General features: G+C 43.8%; 1 protein-coding gene and 1 long non-coding RNA gene across 6 annotated transcripts in view; one reads left to right on the top strand and one right to left on the bottom strand.

Annotated features, from left to right (window-relative positions):
• The window catches only part of LOC309535024, a 41984-nt gene extending 32570 nt beyond the window's left edge, over positions 1-9414 (bottom strand). Inside the window, exons 1-3 of one of the 3 annotated variants that reach the window (XR_014220975.1) lie at positions 9303-9414; positions 6391-6493; positions 2248-2409 (exon numbers count right to left, since the gene is read on the bottom strand). This is a non-coding gene — a long non-coding RNA (uncharacterized lncRNA). Of the gene's footprint in view, positions 1-2247; positions 2410-6390; positions 6494-9211 lie in introns of those variants that run through there. The other 2 variants (XR_014220977.1, XR_014220976.1) reach the window with 2 other exon arrangements.
• A 38-nt stretch (positions 9415-9452) lies between these two features.
• SLC16A1 (solute carrier family 16 member 1) overlaps positions 9453-21499 on the top strand; it is a 40004-nt gene continuing 27957 nt past the window's right edge. Inside the window, exons 1-2 of one of the 3 annotated variants that reach the window (XM_082227664.1) lie at positions 9516-9581; positions 10570-10688. The gene's annotated coding sequence lies outside the window, so the exon portion shown is untranslated. Of the gene's footprint in view, positions 9605-10569; positions 10689-21499 lie in introns of all 3 variants that reach the window. The other 2 variants (XM_082227662.1, XM_082227663.1) reach the window with 2 other exon arrangements.

The following is a 21499-nucleotide window of genomic DNA, read 5'->3' as shown; positions in this document are numbered from 1 at the left end:
CAGTGGTTCCGCTCCTTCCTCCTGGGCCGTGTCCAGAAAGTGGTGGTGGGGGATGAGTGTTCAGACCCCTGGGCTCTCACTTGTGGGGTGCCTCAGGGTTCTGCCCTCTCCCCCATGCTTTTTAATATCTATATGAAGCCGCTGGGAGAGATCATCAGGGGGTTTGGACTGGGTGTTCATCAGTATGCAGATGACACCCAGCTCTACTTCTCCTTTAAATCAGAACCAGTGAAGGTGGTGAAGGTCCTGTGTGAGTGCCTGGAGGCGGTTGGAGGATGGATGGCGGCTAACAGATTGAGGTTGAATCCTGACAAGACAGAAGTACTGTTTCTGGGGGACAGGGAGCGGGTTGGTGTGGGGGATTCCCTGGTCTTGAATGGGGTAACTGTGCCCCTGAAGGACCAGGTGCGCAGCCTGGGAGTCATTTTGGACTCACAGCTGTCCATGGAGGCGCAGGTTAACCCTGTGCCCAGGGCAGCTGTCTACCAGCTCCACCTGGTACGCAGGCTAAGACCCTACCTGCCCGCGAACTGTCTCACCAGAGTGGTGCATGCTCTAGTTATCTCACGCTTGGACTACTGCAACACGCTCTATGTGGGGCTACCTTTGAAGGTGACCCGGAAACTGCAATTAATCCAGAATGCGGCAGCTAGACTGGTGACTGGGAGTGGCCGCCGGGACCACATAACACCGGTTCTGAGAGATCTGCATTGGCTCCCAGTACGTTTCCGAGCATGATTCAAAGTGTTGGTGCTGACCTTTAAAGCCCTAAACGGCCTCGGTCCTGTATACCTGAAGGAGCGTCTCCACCTCCATCGTTCAGCCCGGAGACTGAGATCCAGTGCCGAGGGCCTTCTGGCGGTTCCCTCATTGCGAGAAGTGAGGCTACAGGGAACCAGACAGAGGGCCTTCTTGGTAGTGGCGCCCTCCCATCAGATGTCTAAGAGATAAATAATTACCTGACATTCAGAAGACATCTTAAGGCAGCCCTGTTCAGGGAAGTTTTTAATATGTAACGCTGTACTGTTTTTAACATTGATTGGGAGCCGCCCAGAGTGGCTGGGGTAACTCAGCCATATGGGTGGGGTATAAATAAATAAATAAATAATAATAATAATAATAATAATAATTATTATTATTATTATTATTTTAGTATGTATGATACAGTAAGCCCCCTAAAGATACTGATCTAGATTTTTATTCTTTAACTTTGCTATTTACTCATAAAGCAGGCCATCTAACGAGTAAATAGCAGGCCTGCAGAATGATGCGTCCCTCTTTTGCCAATCCACACACTTGACTGCATTGCATTCCATGACGTAGGTAGTTGCAGTGGCGTAGCATGGGGGGGTGCAGGGGGGCCGGGCGCACCGGGTGCAACATCTGGGGGTTAGGGTTAGGGTGCGCAAATCCACGGGTTAGGGGGCGCAAATTACTTGCCTTGCCCCGGGTGCTGACAACCCAATCTATGCCACTGGGTAGTTGATGTTCAGAATGTATCAGGTTCAGTCCTTGAATCCCCTGCCTGAATCTCCTGGAGAGGCACTGCCTGTCAGTGTGGGGTATACAGTGGTACCTCGGGTTACATACGCTTCAGGTTACATACGCTTCAGGTTACAGACTCCACTAACCCAGAAATAGTGCTTCAGGTTAAGAACTTTGTTTCAGGATGAGAACAGAAATTGTGGTGCGGCAGCAGCGGCAGGCCCCATTAACTAAAGTGGTGCTTCAGGTTAAGAACAGTTTCAGGTTAAGTATGGACCTCCGGAATTAAGTACTGAACCCGAGGTACCACTGTACTGAGCTAGTTGGACCTATAGTTTGACTTGGGATAAGGCTTGGGATAATGAAGCTTCCTATGTTCTGTGCACTGTCTGTGTAAAATTTCTTGTTGCCGTCGGTTAAATACAATACTGTGATACAGGTACATCCTAAAAATGTGGTCCTTTCTTCCAGGCTGAGGTACCCAGTTATAAACTTCCACCAATCAGTCCAGATTTTTTAATCTTATCAGGGGAGTAGATAAGGAGTGGTGATTACGTGAGGAATGGATGGTGATTGTGTGGGGATTAATTCTCTGTGGAAGCTTCTTTTTAAAACAGAAAGTAGCTTTTGTCTGGCTTTTGACTTGAAACCTGGACCATTCAGCTGAGTTCTACCTCTATGCACTGGTCAAATTGTCTTGGCGTTTCCTTTCCACCAGTCATGCATCCTTTTGCAAGGGGTAAAAAATATGCACAAAACATGTTTGTTTCAGCTCAATACTTGCAATATTTTTATTGATTGATTTTCTTTACTCAGGAACACAGATATTAGGACCACCTGAGAGAAGATTTTATTAGAACTGGATGAACTTGCTGTTTCTCACATAGATATTTTCTTTTCCATTCTATATTTTAGTTGCCGCACCTACGTGGCAAAAAATTTGAATTATGAAGTAAATGCTCAACAGATATTAAATCTTATCAGCATGAAGGGATGGTGGGGGGAGCCTGCTTTGCATCCACCTGACAGGCAGTGGCATAAATAAAAACCAGAGACATCTCAGTATGTGAATACAGAGACTTAAGGGCAATTCTGTGATAAGATCTGAGCAAGGATTGGCTTACTCTTCAGTGAGGAAATGTTTGTGAAGCTGATAGTAGGTAGAAAACACAATAGAAAAAAGAACCTGAAGCCTTTGCTATAATCTGGCTTAATTAAGGAAATACTCGGGAGAGGCAACATTAGATGTGTGGTCCTTTTAGGTAATGAATGATTTTCATGTAATGATTTTACGAGGGCAGGGTATAAAAACATCAAACAAACGGCCAACAAAAAGTTTGTATATTTTGAATCAGCAATGATGATTTTCTTCCGTTGGTAGTTCTCTGAACAATCAAGGAAGTTTATTACCCTGCAATTAGCATCTTACAATAGCATCTCTTTATCATCTGGTGAGTAAACAAACACATCAGCTCAAAGTATCACCAGAACTGCCTAATTAAATCATATAGTAATATAGTTTCAAATGTGGAGATGGAAAGCCAGGAGTAACAAGTGCTCTTGGGATCCTGTTTTGTTTAGGATCTGCATCTGATAACACTGGGCAGAAAAGCACAATGTCTTTGCATGCAAATAGGACACAAGGCACCTGCATTTAATTATTGCTAGGGTTGTGGAAGGTAATTTAATTAGTTTAAGCTTTATTGAAAGCTGAGGTATTTTTATGTGAGCGATAGGCCAGCTTTGGATGCATTATTTGTTCTCTACATGACTGTGATGGTATCAGAGGATTTAGGCACATGCTGCAGATAGGAGAAATTAGATAAGTTTTATAAGATACAGATATAATTGTATCTTAATAACATGATTGTGCATTAGAAAACTGGGGTGTACTATAGCACAACTTGCCAAAAAATATAAAGCAGGTGGTAGTTCTTCAAGTCTTTACTAGAAAATAATTGCAAGCCATTATGAACCACAGTTCCCATACAAAATATGAAGATTATAATGCAGAGTTTACATTACACCCATCAATCGCCAATATGGAGATAAATCCAGTCTGTACAACAAGGTTGTTGACAACTAGTGTCTCTTAATTTCAAACCACTTCCCTCCAACCCTCACACTATGAAAAAATATCTCAATCTCACCCTAATCCCCATCTCCAATGGAAATGAGTTTGAAGCAATATTGTATACAGTGGTACCCCGCAAGACGAATGCCTCGCAAGACGGAAAACCCGCAAGACGAAAGGGTTTTCTGTTTTGGAGGCGCTTCGCAAGACGAATTTCCCTATGGGCTTGCTTCGGGGACCTGTTTTAAATGCTGGTGGTGGGGAGCAAAGCCTTTCCCCCCCTCTGGTCTTCAGAAGAGGTCCAGGAAGGCCGGCGGGGGCCGAAAGGCTTTGCTCCCCACCGCCAGCATTTTAAAAGCAGTCCGGCATAGCAGGGAAGCGCTTCCCGCTATCACGGACGGCTTTTGAAGGCAGGCGGGGGGGAAGACTTTTGCACCCCGCCGGCCTTCAGAAGAGGTCCAGGACCTCTTCTGAAGGCTGGCGGGGGGCAAAAGTCTCCCCCCCCGCCTGCCTTCCCGGGAGAGCGAAGAAAGGCAGCGCCTTTCTCCGCTGTCGCCGACAGCTTTTGAAGGCAGGCGGGGGAGACTTTCGCCCCCCTGCCTGCCTTCCCGGGAGAGCGAAGAAAGGCAGCACCTTTCTCCGCTATCGCGGACGGCTTTTGAAGGCAGGCGGGGGGGGGGGGGAGACTTTCGCCCCCCCCGCCCGCCTTCAGAAGAGGTCCTGGACCTCTTCTGAAGGCCGGCGGGGGGCAAAAGTCTTTGTCCCCCCCGCCTGCCTTCCCAGGGGCTTTTAAATCGCCCCAGACAGCGGAGAAGTCCTCCGCTGTCCCGGGGCGATTTTAAAATGCCACCCGCCAGCATTTTAAGATCGCCCCGGACAGCGGAGAAGTCCTCCGTTGTCCCGGGGTTTTTTAAAATGCTGGGGGTGGGAAGAAAAGCCCTTGTCCCCCCCCCCAGCCTTCAGAAGAGGTCGGGGACAGACTGTCCCCGGACCTGGTCTGAAGGCGGTTTCCCTAGGAACGCATTAATTGATTTTCAATGCATTCCTATGGGAAACCGTGCATCGCAAGACGAAAAACTCACAAGACGAAGAGACTTGCGGAACGAATTAATTTCGTCTTGCGAGGCACCACTGTAGTTTATTTCTCAGCTCCTGCTGCAAAAGCATTAGTAGGGCAATTTGTAAGTTTATAAATTTAAAAACAAATAAACAAATTTTCCCCTAAACAAAATGACCTGAGTTTGAAAGAGGGCAAACTTTTGGAGTGGAGTGAAGAGATGCCGCTGCCAAATTAAAGCTGTAATGAAGGCCTACATGTCTTCACTGTCTCCTTTGGCTCCCTGACACTGAGTGAAAAGCAAGAAGGAAGTTCTGTCTCCAGGCAAAGGAATTATTAGTCTACAACTTCTTAATGCTAACACTTTTAAACAAAGGAGATGCAGCATTTCCATGAAGGGGTGAGACATTAAAAGTTTGAAATTGTTATTAACTAACTTCTTCAATACTTTCTAGGCATAAAGAAAGGGCTGATAATTTCAGAGGAACATAATCCCTGTTTTTAGTCTCCTTCATACTTGCTTTATATTTTATTAATGACAATATTTTAATCCCATCTTTCCTCTAACAAACTCAGAGCAGCTTACATGGTTCTCCAACCCCCAACTCCACCATATTATTCTCACAAGTGTGAAGTAGCTGAGAAACTTTGCTTGGCAACTTTGGTGATTAAGTAGTATATAAATAGCTGCAATAAAAACATAGTTATTTATAGTTATTTACATTTTTGAAATTATACAACACTTTTCCATCCAAAGCTTTTCAATGTACCTTTCCATCTGAAGATGCATGTGCTTGTGTTTAACATTGTGTTTACCATGGCTGCACCAGTATATTAATACAAGTAAAATGTGAATAGCAGGTGCCTAACCATTTAGTTCACATGCCTAGAAGGGGAAGGGCGATAATTCTGTCTGGCAAGCAGAAATGCTTGTGCTGATGCAACAATCAGAGGAGCTCAGTGTTAACTCCTCCCATTAGGTTTATTTTGAGTAAAACCTAGTTGAATGTCACCCAATAATAATACAATAAAAATGGAGTATTTCCTTGTAAAGAATCCCTTTGATGAAAATTGGCCAAGCTGTATCTGACTCACACTGAGACTCTATCAGCATACTTGACTGCATGTGCTGGCCTTCTAGAATGAAAGAACCCTGAGGCAGTGAGTTTGGCCACCTGATGACACATAGAAACTATGAGAGTGATCTCAAGCTTCCTTTCCCACAGGCCAGGAGGCACCACCATGCTTCAGTCCTCAGCATTTTTAGGTCTGTCCAAAGTTCACCATTATGATTACCAAGCAATTGAAACAGCTTTTCTAGAGCAGGCAAAATGGCCAAAGTGTATGGGCAAAATGCTGAGATGAAATGGGGATGAGTGTTACTTGCCCCTCCTCAAAGATGCAGCAGCCTCAACAGTTTTCAAAGATGTCTAATGGTTGTGCCAGCACATAATGGCAATTAACTTTTCTTTCAAGTACAGTACAGTCTCTCAGATCTGGGGGGAAAGTGTAGTAAAGCCTTGGGATTAATATCTTTTAAAAATTCTGCACAAGATGCAGTACTAAGGAGTAAAACACTTAAAATTCAAATAAATGTTTAAAAGAACCTTGGTCAACCCACCAGTTTTTATGTCTATATGTAATATGATTTTAAAAGTGGATGAGTGGAATGGTTATAATCCCTGGATAAGAATAATTGTGTTATTGTCCAATGTACAAGGTTCTGTTTCTACTTCTCAGCATCATTAAGTGCCTTAACATTTATGAAGCGTACCTTGAGTGATCATGCCTGGTAGAAGGATGACTTTCCCCTTTGATGTGGCAGAAGAACCGTTTCCCATCTGTTTAGTGTCACTGGATTTGTTCCCCATTTCTTTCTAATATGGAGCAAATGACAAGATATTAAACATTTATCCTTTGGGAAAGGCAAAATTGGTCTGCCTTAGTCAATTTCAGGGCACAATGGCAGGTGAATCACAAATTAAGAGAGCTCATGGCAAACAGCACTTTGACAAGAATTGTAATGCATCTCAAAAATAAGTTTTACCCTTGGTTTCTTGGTACACAATACTTTAGCTGTTTAATTGTCTAGGTTTCATAGACAGAAAACCCTTTTGGTTAGGAGAAAGCACAATCACTATATGGCAATTGTACGGACAATTGTTTGATCAGTGTGTGCACACATGGAAATCACGTACTGGCAAACAACATTCCACCCTGATTGCCAGTGTGTGTGCTTACTACTCAGGAAAAGTTTAGTATTTCAAGTGGTCTTTACATAGTGACAGTATCTTGCTACTCTTAAGTTTTGATAGCAGGTCACGTTTACAAATACCTGATTTTCCAGGCTTTATACACTGTACTGGTAAGTGCCTATGATGGCTCATTTAACTGCATGTTTTCTCTTAAGTGACATATGGACCTTGCAAATGTTTTATAAAAATGCATGTAAATTGTTTTTTAAATAATTTTTATTAATTTCCCATTTAAACATATATAATCACATCATTATTGTCCACTTTACCTCTTTGGCTCTTTAGAGCCTATCAACTTCCTTCCATCCTACCTCTTGGCTTTCAAAGTTAATCTTTATATCACAGCATTTTATATATTTTCCAATTCTAATAAGACTATCACAAAATCCCTCAAAATTTAAATAAATAAAGGTACAAAAAATCTCATTAGAAATCTTCAGATAACCCTACTAGTGTTGTTAATTGCTTACAATAATCTTTCAAATATTGTATAAATTTACTCGTCGGTTTTGGATTTCCCCCGTCAGCTTTGCCAGTTCTGCAAAATGCATGCAAATTAAGTCATCATGGCTGCTTGAAAAAAGGGAGCGTTTTTGATTTCTCACAAATGTTATGTTATATGAAATGTTAATGTATTATATGAGTTCCTACCCTTTCCCCTATGGTGTTGTGTACTGTATCATTTAGAGAACCAATACTGTCATTGGTGAGGGAAGAGGACAACTCCATCCATTTCCTTCCTGTAAGGATTCCAACCGCCATCAAGTCTAGTGCCCGCTCCTATGCGGCAGGAGCAGTTCTGCTCTTTCTGCCTGGACCTGCTTTGCTCCCAGATCTGCCTGGGGTGGGTGAAGAATTTTCTTGGAGAGGGGATAATCTCCAATACAGAATTATATAACTGCATTGTAATAACTCTAATAATTGATGTCTGGGGTTGCTTTCTTCTTCTACCCTCCCCATCCCTCTTTCCTCACATCATGTCCTTTAGATTATGAGACTGAGGGCAGGGGCTCTCTCACTACTGATTTTTGTAAGTTTACCTGGCAGACTTTTTAGCTAAAGAGCAGGGTATGAATGTGTAAATAAATAAAGACGCTGTTGCTCTTGTACAGATCATTTCCAAACATTTCATTCCCTCAGAGATAATAATAATTTATTATTTATACCCTGCCCATCTGGCTGGGTTTTCCCAGCCACTCTGGCTGGCTCACAACAGAATTAATGATGATTATAATAATAATAATAATAAAGCGATAAAACATCAGACATTAAAAGCTTCCCTAAACAGGGAATAATAGCACTCAGAGAGATTGTTTCTGCTCTCAGGCCACCTTTCGTAGATATTCTTTACCTGGTTTCCCCAGCTTTGGCACTGTGGACTTTGATCTGATTTTACGTCCTTAATGTAAGTGACTAAAACCAACCATAAACATGCTTGCTCAAGAAGCAACTCCCACTGCCCTGAATGGGACCCTAGTTCAGGACTGCAGGTTCATCGATTGCAGGGAACACAGATCTCTGGAGGGTGTGCGCAGGGCCGGATTTAGGTTTGACGAGGCCCTAAGCTACTGAAGGTAATGGGGCCCTTTGTCAACAACAAATTGCTGCTGTTTTTTGTGTTGAATATATGCTACATGGTAATTTATGGGCCTAACAGGTATCTAAAGCCATTTGCACATAACAGAATATGGATTTTATCAAAGTAATTGTTGAACTGAAATACAATTAATAAGTATATTAATAGTGAAATTCAATTAAGAAGAAGTATACTTTTGGGGGGCCCCCAAGAGAGCGGGGCCCTGAGTTATAGCTTGTAAGTAAATCCGGCACGGGTCTGGAGGGTGTCACAATTTCTGTGCAATTTGGAGTGCTAGGCTCAGTCACCCTCGGGGCAGGGATCCACCTGCCCCCTGCAGCAAACGGAACAGTGTGCTAACTTCTAAGGAGCACATTGGCTGAGGAGAACCTCCTGGCTGAGTTTCAGTTGCCAAGAAGGAGTGGGGGGGGGGTGTTCATTGAAGTCACGGCTTACCGTATCAAAAGCACCGTTTCCAATTTTGCTCACTCCCTGCAAAATATGAAGTGGGCAGGGCGTGTGTGGGAATTGCCTCTGAGCATACACAAAGTACCCCGGGAGGGAGACAGAGGTTACATTTAGGTGGGCTGCTGAAGCCCAGAACCACATATATATAAAATACAGTACTAGTTAATAAGGGGCCCTTGTGTCGACCCCTTACTGAGCGAGACTGAGGCGCCCACTGTCAGCCACAGGGAGAACCCGAGGCAGCCCCGCTCCTTTCTGGCAACGCCGCCGCCAGCTTCTACGTGCAGAAACGCCACTTTCCGTTTGCCCCTGGTGGATATTTCCCCGCCTCTCCCCGCGAGAGGCGCCCCCGCTCCAAAGGCTCCCCCCTCAGGCAACCTCTCTCACACAAAGGCGCCTCTCTCTCTCTCCTATAAGGAGAAGCCGCTGGCCGGTGGGGGAGGCCAGCTGGTCAAGCCGCTCTTTCTCTCTCTCCCTCTGACCCGCCGGCGCAAAAGCCCGCCCTTTGCCTCTCGGCTCCTCCTCCTCGCCGCAGGCAGGCTCCCCGCCCGGCCCGTTATAGTGCGTGAGGGGGCGGGAGCGCCTGCGAGTAGCGCTCGGGAGACTGTCTGGAAGGAGAGACGCGCGCGAGAGAGGCGGCGTGGGGAAAGGGCAGGAGCGCGTCGTGTGAGTGCCGCTGCGTGCAACGGGTAGGGAGGGCCTCGGCTGCCCGGCTGGGGAGGCGGGAGGCAAAGTCCTCTCTCGGGGCTCCTGGAGCCCGCGGCGCTCCACGTGGCGCGGCAGAAAGGGGTGGCCGCCGGCCGTCTTGGGGGCAGCTTTTCGGTCTGCCCGCCAGCCCCGGAGTAGCACCAGCGCGGGGAAATGGAGGGGGACACGAGCCTGGGGAGCCGGGCACGAGGTGGAAGGGGCGCGTGGCGACGGTGGGGTGGTGCTGGCACAGAGCTGTGGGGAGGGTTTTAAGCCCCGGGGGATGCACTAAAGCGAGGCGGTCCGAGGCCCAAGGTGGCCGGCCATCCTGCCACGTTGGCCATGGGGATGGGGGTCCCGTTACTGATCGTTTATCGCTTGATCTTTAAGTGAGGACTGCTTGGGTCAGGGGCCATTGCATTCGTCTGTTTCCTGATTCCTGGGGATTTGCTGGGCTGGCGGGGAGGAGAGGGGACTGGTTGGCTAGCTGCTTTGTTTGAATTCAGCATGTGGTGGTTTGGGGGTGCATGGCGAAGAAGGATTCGTTAATGTTTCTGCTATGTATCTTACAAGGGTTCGAGTTGGGTATAAGTAGTTGCGCGCATGGCTTGCTTGCTTTGCATGCCTGCATTCGTCTTGAGAGATCAGAGGATATCTGACTTCCCTGTTGCACAGGCGTGCATCTCTCAGCGCTGAGATGCAGGTTTTGAATATAGATAAGCCTATCTAGCCCACACTGGGTAGCCCTAGCAACTCACCTCAAAATGATTTGCAGCAGAAGTGCGAGAGGGCTTACCATATTCCTTTAAATGTCCTATTATACTTGACAATCCTCGATTTCTCACCGCTTGGTTGTAGTTCAATGTGTACTCTGCCTCCACTTCAAATACTTTTGTTGGACTTAATGTGAGGTGGTAAATTAAAAGTTCTATCTTTGATGGCTTTCACACACTGATGTCTTCACTAGATGTTGCAACCTCCAAGTGATGGCAACCATGTGTGAATCGACTCTTAAGTCTAGAACCAGTGGGTTACTTACAGTGAAATACAAGGATGTGAGCTTGCCTTGTGAGATGATGCTAACAGGTATGTGGGACTGCTTGCAGTTCTGGTTGTGGCAAATGAACAAACATTGTTCCTTGAGTGTATCACCTCTTGTATCTTTTAAAAAGGAGGCAAACCTTTAGGAATAAAGCCTTGCCTGTTTCTTGTGTGAGCTCATCAGCATTTCAAAATAGGCACTCTTTGGACTGGGGGAGGACAACTTTCTCACAATGTGATTTGCCTAGTTTACTGTGCCTTCTTTTGGTGACATTTTGAACCTTAAAGACTGCTGACACATCAGGTTAGCTTAAAGCATTCTTGGGTACAGAAGCAATTGTGCTGAACTGGCATACTGTCTGTTGTTTTCTTCAGGCTCAGCGGTTAAACCTTCCCAATAAGGAACTAGTAATTCTGTATCCCTCTCTGTTTACAATTTTTAATAAAGAAAGTTACCCACCTATTTAATACTTTAGTTATTTCTTGCATTTGTTGACCACCTTCCTTGGTAACAATTTCTTGCATGACCTGAGTTTTGTTGTATGGACCTATTGTCATATGGAATCTCAGTTCTATGTCAGGAAACTATGTTACGGAGTTGTTCAGGTCTCTATATCTTTTGAAAAGTACTACAGACAGTTACATAGCTGGAGGCACAGTTATCAATAGGACTGAATCATTGTTCCTGCCGTCTGAGAAAGCTGATCAGGTTATGATTATGATATATCCTTTTGCATTTTTCATTTTCAAGCTGTTAATGTCTTCAGTTTTAAGTAAAATATTAATTGGTTGCTATGCAGCACACTGTATTTCCAGATACAGAAAGGTGTTTCCAAACATTTTTGCTTCTTCACAACTTCAGTACTTATTAAACTTTATTAAAATTTTATACTAGCAAATGTGATTGGGTGACCTTAAATACATTTATCATATTCTGTCACCTCTGCTTGTAACTGCTTTCCTACAAATTTGATGATGAGAACCTTCTAATTACACAGCAGCCAATCATGGGAACATGACTGCAGTTAGAAAGCTGGAGAGACATGGCTGCATCTATGATCAAGAAGGCTATCGCCGAAGAATTGATGCTTTTGAATTCTGGTGCTGGAGGAGACTCTTGAGAGTCCCATGGACTGCAAGAAGATCAAACTTCTCCATTCTGAAGGAAATCAGACCTGAGTGCTCACTGGAAGGACAGATCCTGAAGCTGAGGCTCCAATACTTGGGCCACCTCATGAGAAGAAAAGACCCTGATGTTGGGAAAGATTGAGGGCACAAGGAGAAGAGGACAGAGGACGAGATGGTTGGACAGTGTTCTCAAAGCTATGAACATGAGTTTGACCAAGCTGCGGGAGGCAGTGGAAGACAGAAGTGGTCCATGGGGTCACGAAGTGTCGGACACAACTAAACGACTAAACAACAACAACAACAAATGATATCTATGATAATACCACAGAAAACAAATGGCCTGTAATGTACATGCAGTACTGGAGACCCATTTCATTTTTATGTTTAAGGCAATGGGATGATTGCTCAATGTTTTGCTGTGTGATCTGTTCAGTGTATCTTTGCCTCAGCATGTGTGTCTGTCTGAGTTCTGCATGCATTTGATTAAGCCACGTTGATGGTGGTTAAGCACCTATTTCTGCACATTTCAGAAATGTTGCAGTCGCTTTAAGAAGAACTGCCCAGTAGAATATAGTAGTGCTGCTCACCTTCTGGTTTTGCAGCTGGCTGTTGTTAAAGAAGGAACAAAACAACTCCTTTGCACTTTGCCATTTCAGGGACAACCTTTTGGGGATGAATGCATGCCAAGCCAGTGAAGGGAGAGGGAACAGCCTTGGTTTAGGCAGACATTCTTTATAACTTCTGGCCCATATTTCCAGTCCTGTTGTAACAGCTTGGCTGTGGATATGCCTGTGCCAAGAGGCATTTCGTTTCTCATAGTTGCAGATAACTCTCTAAAATACATTCTGGTTGCATCATGTTGCAATCATAAGCTGGCCAAGTGTCAATCAAGGTAGCATTGAGTGTGTAGTATGTTTTGTGTGTCCTTGAGTCTACCACCTTGGCTCTAGGCATGCATACCTGGTCAGCATCACCTATATTTTTCCACCAACCTTGTTATTTCAGTTTACCAAACACTTTCCCTATTTCTGTTTCATTTTCCTTGTAGCCCATAGTACCATATAGCTTTTTGCATCCTGACATTCTGAGTTCCTTGCCTTCCTTGGGGTTGCTGGTTGAGTTCTGAACAAATAAGGGTGTGTTGGCACCTGTGTACTTTGCAACTTATCTTTTCATTCTAGTTTCCCCCCGACATTGCCCTGGTACTAATCTTTTCGCATTATCTTTTATATATGTATTTCCTCCTTTTAAGACTGGTGGCTTCATCTTTTTTCTTTTAGAAAACATTTCCTAAAGTAAAGCTGCATTTCCATAATTGGATGCATGTTAATAGCATAATAATGGAAGATAGGGGAAACTTTATGATGAAATGGATGTGTCTGTGCAAGGCTAGAACAAGTATCTCTTTCCTACTCTATAGCTTCTAATCATATTAATTATACCTTAAACCAGTCTTCATCTCCTAGTGAATAGTAAAAAACATTAGTGAGGTGTATCGTGAATAGGCATGTTTTGGCAAAATTGTTATGTAGAAAGTTTCCATAATGAGGGAAAGGGCAGTGGCTGGGAAAGATACCATGAAATAGTTAGAGCTGGCTGATCATGGGATGATATCAACTCTTTCAATAGAAGGTGAACTGTGGACAATGAGAGTAAAGCTAGATATGGTCTGAGGCAGGGGTCAGTGCCGGAGGGCGGGGGAGCGCGTGCCCATCCGCGTGTGCACACACTATTTCCGGCGCACTTCCTGGTCGGAGGAGCACCGGAAATAGCTTGTGCGCATGTGCACGGGCGTCCTCCGACCCCAATGTGCACTGGAAATAACGCATGCACATGCGCACAAGCTATTTCCGGTGCTCCTCCGACCTGAAAGTGGGCGGCTGTGCAGCGCAGTGCCGGTAAGAGTGGGCAGTGGGGGTTGCTGCGGGCCGCATAAATGAGTCCCTCAGGTCTTAGTTTGGGGACCTTTGGTCTGAGGTGTTCATACATCTTTACTCCTTTTAAACTTTTGCAAATAACTGATGAGATTTTCTTGACAAAATAATAATCCATGGCTATATATTTTTTGGGGTAATATGGAAAATAATAGCTTTTGCCATTTTTCATTAGGAGTTTGATGCAAGGGGAAAGGTTTAAGCCTCTCCCCTATGCTATGATCCAAATGCAGACCTCTCAACAACCCTTTGGAAAGTTTAATTGAAAGCAGAGATGCAATCCACTCGTTTTTGCTCTCAGTGAAAGATCATGGAGATATAGACCACATTATTTCTTTGTATGATTACATTCAAACATAATAAAAGCCCCTCCAAATCCTGCCACATTCAACATTTTGAAATACCTTGACTTCAGTAGGAACAATTCTTTGGATAATTTGGCATTGTTTTAAAAGCAGTTAAGCATTTTTCACAATGATTAACATGAACAGCCAATAGATAAGTTCACTTCTTCCCACTCTCACAATTTTACAGTAGATCAACTTGAAATGTAATTCAAACGAAACTCTGATTTGCTGTACAGTGAGAACTGTCCAAGCAAAGCTTCCTGCTCCTTATGGAGCATTATCCATGAATCTTGTGCTTCTCATGCAATCTAGAGCTGCCAGTGGATTAACTTCTTTAACAGAGCTGTTTTGATCTTAGCTACTTAACTGAATACTAACCCACAGCAGTGAGGGTTTATATAACACTTTGGCAGCCCGATCCTATAGTTCTCCTGCGCATAACTGTGGCAGAAACCACAGTATAGTGGCGTCATACATTAAATAAAAGGAGTAGGGTCATAACAGATAAAGAGTGCCCCCCACCGCAATACCTGCCTGTACCCTTAACTATCTGTGTTCAAAGCATAGTGTTGCAGAAGGAATTTGAAGCAGGCCTGTTTTGACTAGGACCAGGAAGACAGTTCAAACAAGATAACTTGTCCACCAGAATATACTGTAAGAAAGCGTCCCTGTGGGAAATTATTCATGCTGCTTTCTAACCTTGGAGCACACACTGTAAAGCAGGGAAAAGATTTCAAGACTTTGGGTGGCCAGGCACCTGCTTTGGTTTATTTATTTATTTCCGGTGGTTGGATTTGTTGCTTGACCCATGTTTTGGCATTCAGAATAGCAGGTTCTCCTAATGCCCATTCTTTTCATTTTTTAAAGATTTTTACTGTTGGAGGGACGCAGGTGGCGCTGTGGTCTAAACCACTGAGCCTAGGGCTTGCCGATCAGAAGGTCGGCAGTTTGAATCCCCGCGATGGGGTGAGCTCCAATTGTTTGGTCCCTGCTCCTACCCACCTAGCAGTTCAAAAGCATGTCAAAGTGCAAGTAGATAAATAGGTACCGCTCCGGCGGGAAGGTAAACGGCGTTTCCGTGCGCTGCTCTGGTTCGCCAGAAGTGGCTTAGTCATGCTGGCCACATGATGCGGAAGCTCTACGTGGGCTCCCTCGGCCAGTAAAGTGAGATGAGCGCTGCAACCCCAGAGTCGTCCACGACTAGACCTAACGGTCAGGGGTCCCTTTACCTTTTTACTGTTGGATATATAGTGTTTTTATACTGATTTGCATCATTTTCTACGCAAAATATTTAAGGATAAACCTCAGTATCCGTTAATTTACTGACTTTATTCAACATTGCATAAAAGTATTCCTCTGTTGTAGGGGAATGGATCTACAAAACTGTTTTTAATTTTCCTGGAGCTGGAGGCCTAAGCATTTCAAGTCTTTTATTTAAATGAACAGGGTTTGTTTAGATGAGTAATTTGGAAAGTCTAGTGAGTCCTAGCACAAATAAATTCCTGAACTGACAGCATGTTTTGCATGATGCAACTGGGTTATATAAGGTATTGGTAACTGTTACCTACGTTTTCCCATTTTAAGCTATCGGAATAGACTGAACTGAATTGTAAAGATCACAGAGTAAACTGAACTGGTGTAAAACACTGTTCTAGAAGTCAGTCCTAATAAGGCAGAGAAACTTCAAATTTTTGTGTGGAATAAAGGCCTGGTTACAGAGATGCTGTTCTGTGAATGGGAGATCTATCTAGCTGGTGCCTGAATGGGTTAGCTTTTTGTTAATCTGTGCTAACTCCATTTACTTCTAATATTTAAGATGTGCCAATATTAATTAAAACCAACCTGTTCAATCAAGTGCTGCCGATGGGAACAATTGTACTGAGTGGCTCTACGAGATAAAAACATTTTGTCAGGGCGTTGAGCTACACTGCAGTATATCCACATAAAAATGAATCTATTGGCTCATAATCTCTAATAAATCTAGAAATGAGAACCATGGAAGATCAAATAAAAATCTATAGTAATTTAAACAAGAGATGCATTGAACATCTCATTAAATAGAACTGCAGTATGAAAGTTCTATACATTAGTGACAGAGCACAGAGCTCATTCTCTCTCCTGCACCTGATAGACTGTCCCATGTACAGCCTATGGCAGGCTTTGCCATCTTGGTGCCTTCTAGATAGTCTGTACTACAGATCTTTTCAGCCCTAGCCAACGAAACATTACTTACATGGGAAAGGATTCCATCTTAACATACCACAGTCCTCTTCAGGCATTACATGGGAATGAAATACTAGGGCATCAGCCATCTTTCCTCATTTGTTACCAGCTGTGTGTTTGCCACTTATTGTCCTACGCTCATCTTGAGATTTGTGGGATAACATGAACATAAATGCATCCCGTGTTGAGATTATCTTTATTAATACATTTGAATTCTGAGTGTACTTTGGAATTGTACCATAACCTTGGAAACAGGGTGAATGCTTCCATCTTGGTGATGATTTCTAGTCCTGAACGCTTGTCTTGAGATGCTTCACAACTGATGGGAAAAAATACAATTTTGCTTATGGGTATCTTGATTCTAAGTCAGTTTTTCTTTAGTGAAAATCTGAATCTCTTATTTCATTCCCTGTAACTTTGAACACACTGAGTTATAAAAACAAATTGCACTATTCATACTAATTACACTCTTGTTTCTGCTATAAACCAGCAGGATAAGGGACTTCAATTCAAGCTGGCTCTGTTTTTGGCTAGCTATGCTGTGCTGTGCCGCAGCATATAGCTTGCAAAACTGCATCGGTTCCTAGTCACAATCATGAGTAATTTAGACTTATGCTTGTATTGAATGAGTCTCTCTCTGGGTCATTTTGGATACTGTTAGCCTGGTGCGCACTAGATGTAATCATTGTGAGAATTAACATATGGATAGGACCCTAACTAAACAATAATATAATACTGGGGGGAAATCTAGTAATATCTTTTTAACATTCATAGCCTTATTCACTTGATCTGGAGCCAGTTCCTAGTGTTTGAGATAAAAATATATTTGTTTGCACACTTTGTTGTACTTTGATCTTGTGCTGACATCTCAGAGCAGGTAAAGTTAATATGGCAAGACTGTGTTTTAATGTCCTCTAACTTTGTATGCATGCAATCTAATGAGTCCCATTGTAAGATACAAGACATTGCAATCTGACTTTGTTTTAGTGTTGGTAAGTAAGTAATGGGGTGCTTTTTGTCATAATTGTTAACATGATTAGTATCTGAAAAAGACAATTTTGAAACTGAGAGGTTGCAATTTTATTTTTCTCTATGATATTTCATTTTGGGCTGAGCTTGAGCATTGTCACATATAAGTGATTTAACACTGACCTTGCTGGTCCATATTTCCATGACAGACTGCAGATGCTCCATAGTTCAAAGACTGGAGCAACAATTAGGAAGAAAACGGTTGGGAAGAAATGTGAGAGAGGGTGACTGGGAATCATTGTGAACTTCCAGGGGAAGGAATCACTTTTGTAAACTGATGAAACACTGGCTTTCTCAGATCTGAGGTTTAAGTCCTATGTTACTTCAAAACAGATAGGCTTTCTGCCTGGTGAACTGGGGAGGGGACAATATTCATGTATGTCTTGATAAGAACTTGTGAACTCTGGAGGGCATGTTGGGGCTGAACATTTATGAGTAGTGTGTCAGAATGGAAGATCTCAGTGATTTACTTCCAAGTAGTGTGCTTTAAACTGCTACCTGAGAGATTTCCCATTAATACAATGGAGATTTATTTTCTGATTTGGAATATTTTTCAGAAAATTCTTAAAACTTGATTTCAGCTTGAAGGAGGTAGACAGTAATGTTACTTCATACTTTATTTCCAGCAATTGTGCTGGATTGGTAATATAGCCGAGTATAAGAAGCGCCTGCTGGATCAGACCCACTTAGTTCAGCATCCTATTCTCACGGTGGTCACTCAGATGCCTGTGGGAACCCCTCGAGCAGGGCCTGAGCAGAGGAGAGCACTATCCTCCTCTGCAGTTTCCAACAAGTGGTATTTAGAAGCATATTGCCTCCAATAAGAAAGAGCACAGTCATCATGGCTAGTAGCTAATGATAGCCTCTGTCACATGCTTTTATCACCTGAGCCTCAGCCTCTCTCACCTGCAGCTCCTACCTGTGTGCACCTTTCCTCTGATTATTCCGTTTTTCCAGTTTGCCTTCTCTTGCTCTCATTCCTTTGGTTAGCTTTTGTGACAGTCTTCCTCTTCTAGGACCTCATTATTATCTAGGTCAATGGTTCCCAATTAGCTAATTACTGAGGACCTCTGTTTTTCAAAAGCCAAGCCACAGACCCCCTACTTTTGAAAATTTTGATAACTCTCTGGTAGTTACCTCTGCAGAGCAATTTTTTGAACAAAAAACAGTGGATAATAAGCAAAGGATAATGAGCAACAATCTTAGGTATACAAAATAATAACACATTAGGGCTGAGCGATATCTGGTTTTCAACATTGTGATATATCAGCAGCTAAGTATCACAATATATCACAATGTCTGAAATTGGAGCTCAGGCATGGGGATGAGTGAAGGAGCAAACACAAGAGATCAGACGGGTGGGGTGTGTGTAGATCAGGCTTGGGGATGTAGGAAGCAGCAGCTGCAGAGATCCTGCAGGTGGGGAGAGTGCAGATCAGATGGGGGTTGGGGGAGGAGACGAATCAGAGTCACCTCCACTGCATGGATTAAATGGGAGGGAATAGAGATGGGGTGCATCAAGCCGCTGTCAGTGGGGCAGCCAGTGGTGGCAGATGGAAAAAGCATTTGGCATAATAATCATTTCCTACTGATATCTGCTCCATTTTTTCCCTTTGGCAAGGAGTTACTCAACTCATGAAAAGCGCAGTCATTTGTTCTGCAGTTCTTGTGGCAGCCTCCTCATTTTAGGCAGAGTTGCTAATCCAGAAGCTCTATTGTTCCCTTTCTACCCCCACATGATTCTCAAAGTATTTTCACCCACCGCATGAAGCTGCTTCTCTTCCCATTCATTTTGTACCTTAAAACCCACTCTCCCCCAGTGTCAGCTTCTTTCCTTCCTGGTCATTTTACATTCACTTCTTTCTTGTATAACTTCTTTCCCCTCACATCTCCTTAACCATTCCCTGTCTGTTGTTCCTGTTTGCTGCTGTTATATATTAACTTTTTATCACTCGCTATAAGTTGAACGCTTTCTCTGGCCCTTTCCTCTCAGAGCATGCAAGGAGGTGCTGACCCAACACAGTGGTACCTCGTGTTACAAACTCCGCTAACCCGGAAGTAGTTGCTCCTGGTTGCAAACTTTGCCCCATAATGCGAACTGAAATCACGCACCAGAGGCAGGCCCCATTAGCGAAAGCGTGCCTCAGGATAAGAACGGTTTCAGCTTAAGAATGGACCTCCGGAGCGAATTAAGTTTGTAACCAGAGGTACCACATTACAGGACTAAGGCATATCTGGGAGAGCAGGGGAACAGGCAAATGAGGAGGCAGGGCTGTGGCACCGTATGTAACATTCCTGAAAGTAGCCCCACACCCACTATCTGAAATGCTGCTATAGAACAAATTTGACTAACTTGCATATCTTGGGCACCTAGATGTGAGTTTAGTTGTGTGGAGTCCCCCCCGCCCCCGTGCATTTTAGTATTAAAATCACCTAGCATCAGTGTTTGAAACTCTCATTGTTCTAGGCACATTTTGTGATAGGCAATTTCATTAGCGCAAGCAGTTTCTGAGCAACGGACGCATTACTGTGCCTAAGATTTCAGATTAAAACTGCAGAGTGGAAGGCAAGGAGGACCTTTTCCTGCCTCCCCTCTTCCAGCTACTATTTAAAGGCTGGAAAAGAGACCCTTTTAAGAATATTAAGGCGGTGGGCAGGGGAAGGACTAGACTGTGTGAAAAATGAACATAATATTTTAGCTGCAGTTCATTCATTTTCAGCTTGTATTCTTGTTATTAAAAAGTGTGCCTAGACGTTCCGTTATTGCACCCATATCCTAGTGGCATTCAGCTCCTAGCTTTCACATCTCAGTTTCTAACGCTGCTTGCCATCAAACTGTAGTGTTCTCAACCCAAGATTTGTACACTTACCATACAAGTATGAATTTAGAGGTGTCCCTGAGAGGGATGTTTAAGCATAACTTTGGAAGGAAACTACTTGGAAGGCTGGGACACGTGTGGTGCTTTAGTCTAAACCACTGAGCCTAGGGCTTGCCAATCAGAAGGTTGGCGGTTCGAATCACCGCATCGGGGTGAGCTCCCGTTGCTCTGTCCCTGCTCCTGCCAACCTAGCAGTTTGAAAGCACGTCAAAGTGCAAGTAGATAAATAGGTACCGCTCTGGCGGGAAGGTAAACGGCATTTCCGTGCGCTGCTCTGGTTTGCCAGAAGCGGCTTAGTCATGCTGGCCACATGACTCGGAAGCTGTCTGCGGACAAATGCCGGTTCCCTCAGCCTATAGAGCGAGTTGAGCGCCGCAACCCCAGAGTTGTCCGCGACTGGACCTAACAGTCAGGGGTACCTTTACGTTTACGTTTACCTTTACCTTTACCTTGCTTGGAAGACTGCTAAATGAAACTTTTGGTCTGTGCCACTTGTGTGTTTATCCGTAAGCCCATTCCGCCCCATTTCTGCATTCTTTGTTTTTAAGCCAGGGGAGAGCATTTTAAATATGCATTTGTGAACCTGTTCCTCACCCTCCTTAAAATATACATTTTATAGTGCACTACATGTACTAGATGTAGGAACTCCTTGTCACCCTCATAAACATCCAATTTTATTATCCCAGGGGGAAAAAAAAAAAAACCTACAACAACAATTCAAGACGTTTATAAAATACTATGTAGATAATCTTTAAAAATATTCTAATCCATTAGAATCAATATATTCTGAATTCTTAGAGCACTGTTTAAATAAAGTATCTCAACGCTGTCCAGCAACAAATGTGGAGAATTCAAAGAATTTGGTTTTTCTTTTTATGTAGAAGTTTTTGAGGGACCAGTTATAGTTTATATCAGTGTTTCCCAACCTTTTTTGGGCAAAGGCACACTTGTTTCATGAAAAAAATCTCGAGGCACACCACCATTACAGCCCCGTGACGTCAGTGCGCAGCATCACGCCGGGAGCGACATGAATTGCTAGCAAATTACATAATCACCTCCTTGAGGGCTGGCTCATCTTCTCCGAAGGCAGAACCCCATTAATTAACAGCACAGACTCACACCATAGCCAAGACGAGGGGGGAAAACCTCAGTCATGCACAGTCATGCACATGTGGGGGCTAAATGAGGACGAAGACCGGGCAGAGAGCAGGGTTCAAATCACCCCATCTGGCCAGGACAATCCCTGGGTGCTCCCTTGGGCCACTCGCCTGACCCACCTCGCAGGGCTGTTGTTGCGAGGATAACACGGGGAGAAC

Source organism: Podarcis vaucheri, assembly GCF_965113315.1.
Source record: "Podarcis vaucheri genome assembly, chromosome: 6".
NCBI classification, from domain to species: Eukaryota; Metazoa; Chordata; class Lepidosauria; order Squamata; family Lacertidae; genus Podarcis; species Podarcis vaucheri.
Note: the sequence above shows the minus strand (reverse complement) of the source record. Positions and strands in the feature narration are given on the sequence as shown.